Source organism: Mus musculus, chromosome 18 (assembly GCF_000001635.26).
Source record: "Mus musculus strain C57BL/6J chromosome 18, GRCm38.p6 C57BL/6J".
Classification (NCBI taxonomy): Eukaryota; Metazoa; Chordata; class Mammalia; order Rodentia; family Muridae; genus Mus; species Mus musculus.
The window spans coordinates 78,642,093-78,648,627 of NC_000084.6; the positions used below are offsets into that span (position 1 = coordinate 78,642,093).

The following is a 6,535-nucleotide window of genomic DNA, read 5'->3' on the forward strand; positions in this document are numbered from 1 at the left end:
GGCTGAGGGATCACAGGTTTTATTTGAAATAAAGGCCTCACTGGTTCCCTCTCCACTTCCTTATTCCAGCTGCCTCTTTATTGCTTGGTGTTTTATTGTGCCTGCTTCCTAAGTAACTTTTGTTTTCTCCCTTCGGTATTCATTTGTCCTCCTCTGTATTAAATGGATCTTGGTATAAACTTACAGGATTTTTTTTTTGGATGTGCATATATTGCCCTATCCTTACTAGGGAAAAGGTATCAGGGATTTGCAACCCTGGCTGTACAAGAGAATCACACATGAACTCAGCTACATGGGATCACTCCAGGGAAATTATGATTCTATTTTTAAAAAAGGAGCACAACTCCTGTGCAAATGAAAAATAAAAACAAGAAGAAGAGTGAAAAGCATTTCCTTGGGCAGTCAGGCTGGTTGGTTTTGGCTGCTCCTTTCCTATGGCTACACGAGTCACAGGTCACGTTTTCTTCCCTTACAGTGTAGCAGAATGGAAGGCACAGGGTTATGAGTCCCCCCAGCTACTCCTCTACAGACTCCTTCCTTTTGGACATTTTAGTGCAGAGGCAACACTTCTAAAGAGACAGGGCACAGACTCTTGGGGTTGAGGTATAAAAATGCTACCCTGGAACATAAATCCTGTCTGGAAATCCAGCCAACAGCTCCAGTCTTAGGAATACTTGGGAAGGGCATTTAGCACAAGCATTCTTGGAAAACAGTGAAATCTTGAAGTTCCAAGGTGAAGACATAGAAAAGAAGGTGATATTGACTGTGGTGGGAAGTGTGGCCACGGTGTGGGGGGTCACAGTGAAACCTTTTGGGCTTTCTAGGGGGCATGGCTGATCTTTTACCTTGTCACTTCCCTTTGGTGTGGGTCCTTTAATCTCTGAAGTGCTGACATTCTTCATTATCCTAGATACCAACACGATTCAATTGGTTTCTACGGGGATGTCCGTTTTATGAAGCTGAATGTGAATGAGGCCTTGGTATAAGTGACACACACTTACCCAACCAAGCCGTTACCGTGTTATTCATTAGGCAAATAAATTAATGTCAGGTCTCCTTATCTACTGGGCCATCAAGGGACAGACCAGTTCCTTGACAGCGTTCTTTTAGGAACAGTTATTTGTGTGTGAGAGAGAAAAAAAAAATTCGTAGTGAAAGCCCAGAGGGAGGTTTCCATGAATTAGAGCATTTTCTGCAGAGCAGTGCAGTGGGCACAGTAGAGACAGGGGATACAGGAAAACTCCAGCCTTTCTGTGCTGCCTGGAGACCTCTGCATCTTGCAGGGACAAACCCACCTAAGTGTGAGGCTCACTGAACTTCCTAAATCTACCCCCGGCCCACCTTCCTAGCTTTATTACTGACTGCTATAGCTGAATGTCTACCTGTCTTCTGTCTGGGCACTTAGCCTGATTCTCATCTCCATGCCAAGCTTTAGCTCTAGAATAATAGACACAAGCCAACCTATCCTTCTGTAAGGATCAGAGGTGTCTCTTCATCCTTCACTTCAAAGCCTGCCTCTACAGTCCCTGAGTTTTGGGGCTATATGCCTATACTGTATGTAGCGCCCTCTTCTCTCAAATCCCTGTGACTTCATGTGACTAATAAGCTGTAATGCCTCTCAACCTTACAGTGTCAAAATGCTAATGAGTACTACAAATGATAGAACTCCATCCTTTACTACAGGGATAATAAATAGAAGGTGATCAGACCTCTCTCCACCCACAGTAGCATGCTGGCTCTGGAGATGACAAAATGGAAGGTTGATGCTCTGACTAAATAGACATGCATTGATATCTACCTGTTTCCAAGGCTATTCCATTGTATAAAAAGCACTGGGTAGTATAGATGTAGAGGCTCTTTGGGGCTGTGCGATTGTTACTGAATTTTGGTTTTGGAACAGCTGTCTTCCCTTACTACAAGATAAATAGTGTTTCTGGAAACAACCCAGTGACTCAGAACCTTCCCCCTCTACCATGTTACACACTGTGCTTTGGTCTCACCTGGAGGCAACGAAGAAAGTCAAAAGGGGGCAGAGTGGGCAAGAGGGCAGTAGGGCCATTTGGGTACAGCAGAAGCAACAGACTACCAGTTTTCCTTTGTGCTATTCTAAGACAAAGACGTCATCTGTGTCCCCACATCTCTGCAGGCAAAGTGTTGTCTGGCACATGGTACGGGAACTTTACAGAGGAAGAGTCAAGCACCCGACAGGAGCCTCTGGGGGAGGTGGGGGGGGGGCGGGGTGGGCATTATGAAATAACTTGGCTGACTAGTTTAAGTGTCTTGTAAAACAACATGCAAACATGCAAAAGCTATACATCTTTTTCTGTCTTTTTTCCCCCGAATCAACTGCATCATAAAACTCTCTTCCCCGGAGCTCTGCTGCTTAGTGTTTACACAAGCGGGTAGAGGCCTGAGACTGGTACAAACCGGAAACAAAGGTCAGTTTTGCCAATGCTAACTTCTCTTCCAACTTGCATTCTGTGAGATAATTATGAAGAAGGATCTGGAAAGGAGCAGCATCTAAACCTGGGGCATAGGAACAGGGAGGATAGGTTATGTGCTAGATGGCTGAGAAGAATTTACCATATAAGGAAGTAGAGAAAGAGGGCTCGTAGGAGGAGTCAATTGCTCTCCAAGCGAAGGCAGTGAGCCACTTGCCAATAGATAACTAGATCCAGAAGTCTGTGGGGTTGGTCCATAGAGAGAAACCTGGAAGGAAAGGAGGAGAGTTGTTACCTGTGGTATATTCCTGTCCTAAACAAAATTGAGAACTTTTGTTTCTGTGCTGAAGGCAATTGAAAAGCATTAACCTATTATAGTGTGTGTGTGTGTGTGTGTGTGTGTGTGTGTGTGTGTGTGTCCCTATGTGTGTGAATGTGTGATATGGTCATCACAAAGGCTCAGTGTGGCCAGTAAGGGAATGAAGATCGTGATGGCCAATTGAAAACCAAGGGGGAATGACTATGAGACGTCAAAGGAGAAATGAGCCATGCTTCGGTCACAATTAGCTCATGTGATCTCTGAAAAGAAGTAGGATTCAGCAGGGCGGGAGAGATTGATCAGTGATTAGGAAGAACATGTACTGCTCTTGCAGAGAGCCTAAGTTTGGTTCCCAGCACCCAATTTGTATGGCTCACAACAACCTATAACATCAGCTCCAGGGGCCTCAGAAGTGTCTCAGCATAACTGCACTACTACCTCACATGCATACACACACACACACACACACACACACACACACACACACACTCACACAGAGTACACAGGCAATAGACTCACACATACACTTTGTAGGGGAGTGGCCTAGGGCATCTTTTTTTGTTTGTTTGTTTGTTTTGTTTTTGTCTAGAACTTTTTTCTTTCCCTATTAAAAAAAAAGGCAAGGTTTGAGCCCGTAGCACAAGCTTTGAATCTTATCCCCTGTGTGGTAGAAAAAAATAAATCAAAACTTCAAGATCATCCTTAGTTATATGGAGAATTCAAGGCCAGTCTTGGCTACATGAGACTTTGTCTCAAACAAAACAAAACAAAACAAAAAACAACAAAAATAAAGAGCCTAAAACACCACCACCACCAAAGCCCACCAAAAAACCCCCCCAAAAAAACAAAAAACAAAAACAAAAACAAAAAAAAACCTAAAAAGAGATGGTTGGACTAGACATGCTTTCAGCTGCTAACACTCCTCTGATATATGATTCTGAACCAATTTGAATGGCATCCAAGGAAATTTGGTTAGTGAAATCCCAAATCTCATTATGAAGTGTCCCATGGATAAGAGCCCAGGACAGTCATGGCAGAACTTGAGGAGACTATTACTAGACATAATAATAGTGTTTGTTTTTATACAACACTTTCATAGCTATAATCACCTATAATCTCTGTTAATCTCCATCACTGTGAGGCAGGAGTATAATGCTCATTATCCACAGTTTAAGGAGGAGATCCAAGGCCTTGAAAGCTCAAAAGACTTGCCTGGAATCCCAGAGAAGCCATATTGGCGTCAGGATTGGCATCATGTCTGTGAGGCAGAAATCTTTGCATTTATGTTGGGTTCCCTCCAGCCTGCCCTCAGCCTTCTGGGTCATGCATGCCTAATGAGAACCTGTTTAAATCCATCCATCTGGACCTGTGGTTAGTGGCCATCCACTTCAGCTTGGTTTGTAAGATCAACAGTGATGATCTGGAGTAAAGAAATGTTACAGGAAACAATTCCAAACAAAGTCACCTTGAAAATTAGAGGTCCTTGGTACGATCACTCATGAACAAAATCCCAAGTTCTCTTATTTACTGTGTGTCCTGGTTTGCTTTCTGTTGATATGCTAAACATCATGGCCAAAGTAGCTTGGGGAGCAAAGAGCTTATTTGACATATTATTCTAATCATAATCTATCTTTCTTCATGGTGGCCAGGGCAGGAATTTAAGCAGCAGCAGAGAAAGGAAGCAAACGGGGGAAATTTACTGACTGCCTTGCTCCGCGGGTTCAAGTTCAGCTTCCTTGCTTATTATCTCCCACAATCTTCTGTCCATGGAGGGTGGCACTACTCAGAGTAGGCGGGCCTCCACAACATCAATTATTAATCAAGAAAATAATCCCCAGATTTGCCTACAGACCAAGATGATGGAGGCATTTTCTTAGTTGAGTTTCCTTCTTCCCAGATGTTCCTATTTTATGTCAACTTGACAAAAAAATAGGAAAAGAAAAAGAAAAAAAGAAAGAAAGAGGAAGAAAGAGAGAAAGAGAAAGAAAGAAAGAGAGAGAAAGAAAGAGAGAGAAAGAAAAGAGAAGAAAGGCAAGGAAAGAAAAGGAAACTGACTAGTATAATGTAAATTCTTACTATTTCAAAGATTGGGAGAACTTAATTTTTTAGATTTCCTGCCTTAGAAAATGAGATACTGTAAGAAGATAATTACAGAAGGTTTGAAGTTTGATCATATTGCTGTTAGGGTCTGGGGACCAACTGAGACATATATTTCCCCACAGATTTCTTATCCTTTAACTTATGGCAGATCATTATAGATTTGTTATCTACCCTACCAATTTCCTAACTTTAGCTTGGTGAATCTACCACTCTCTCACCCTCTCTGTTCCCTATTACATGTTCCATTCCAGCTGTTCCCCTATGAACGGTTTTTATAGAACAAAAGAAAGGAAAGGCTGAGAGAAAGGAGAGTTGATTATATATGTAGAGTATATAATGAATAGCTACAGAGTGCTGTGCTTTGTATTGTGTGTATGGGGCGACTCTGTGTGTATGTTTCTATATGTGAGCTTTTCGATGATCAAAATGCCAAAATGATTTGCTCATGATTATATGGGTAAGTAAGGTGGGATTGTGAACCCAAGAATTTCTGGCTGCAAATCCTTTCCAACTTAATATATGTTACTTTTAAATTCCATGGGTCAGCTGGTTGTTGACTTTAAAATTTTATTTGAACAGATTACCTCTATTTTCACAAAATGGCTCATACAGAGCATCCACATAAGACAGGTAAGAATTGAATGAAGGAAGAAGATAATTTTACTAACATTTATACATATTTTCACGTTTTCCACAGGACTATATACAGTCTCTACTTATTTTTTATAAGAAACTGAAGTTGACCAAAGCATGGACAGTAATTTCAGAGGCAGGGTTTGAATCCCTGAACCTTGAGATCATGGCCTCCATTGGGACCATCTGACCATCTCTTTGTCTCGCACAAGTCTCTCACCCTCTATGATAAAAAAACGATGATGGTAGATACTATTTCCTTTAACTTTCTAAAGGCTCCAAAGATACTGCCATGATTATTAAGATAAGATACCCACAAATATCGTCTCTAATGTGTGTGTATATGTATATGTGTGTGTGTATATATATATATATATATATATATATATATATATATATATATATATATATATACATACATACACACACACACACACACACACATATATATATATGTATGTATAAACCCAGTAAGAAAACATTATAGGATAAAGAAACATATATATTTTTTTAAATGCAGCAAGTCCTGAAAGGAATGTTTTGTTGTTACCTGGCAGGGGAGATACCTTGACCTTGAAGATGTTTCTCCCATGTTGAGGCATGCCCTCTGCATTCCTTATGTATGCATGTCCCCAAATGCAGGAAATTCATCTGAATAATTTTTGATGGGGTGTGGGGTGGGCTGCATTGTGATTCCCCCTAAAAAATTGATTGCTCAGCTCAAAATTAAACGTTTTAAAAATAAAGTGAGGAAGTGTCATTGGAAGTTGTAGCAGGATCTCCACTCGAACAGCTCCATCCTCTGTAATCAATGGGAACCTCTGAAATCAGAAGCCAAGGCCATTGGTCATCCAGTCAGCTCCCCATGATGCTGGCATTGTCTGCTCACCCGCACATCTGTGATGACTCTGTTCATGACCATCGAACTTGAGCTGCAGGTTAGTCTCCAGGACAGCATTGTAAAGCTGCTATCAGTGGAATGTCAAGGCTGCCATTACACCAATGGATTTTGTTCTCTTTCTCAGTCCTATACGAGTCTTAC

At 41.5% G+C, this 6,535-nt stretch overlaps 1 pseudogene; it reads left to right on the forward strand.

Moving 5' to 3' along the window:
- Positions 1-6,035: 6,035 nt before the first annotated feature.
- On the forward strand, positions 6,036-6,182 carry Gm23895 (annotated as a pseudogene).
- The last annotated feature ends 353 nt before the right edge of the window (positions 6,183-6,535 follow it).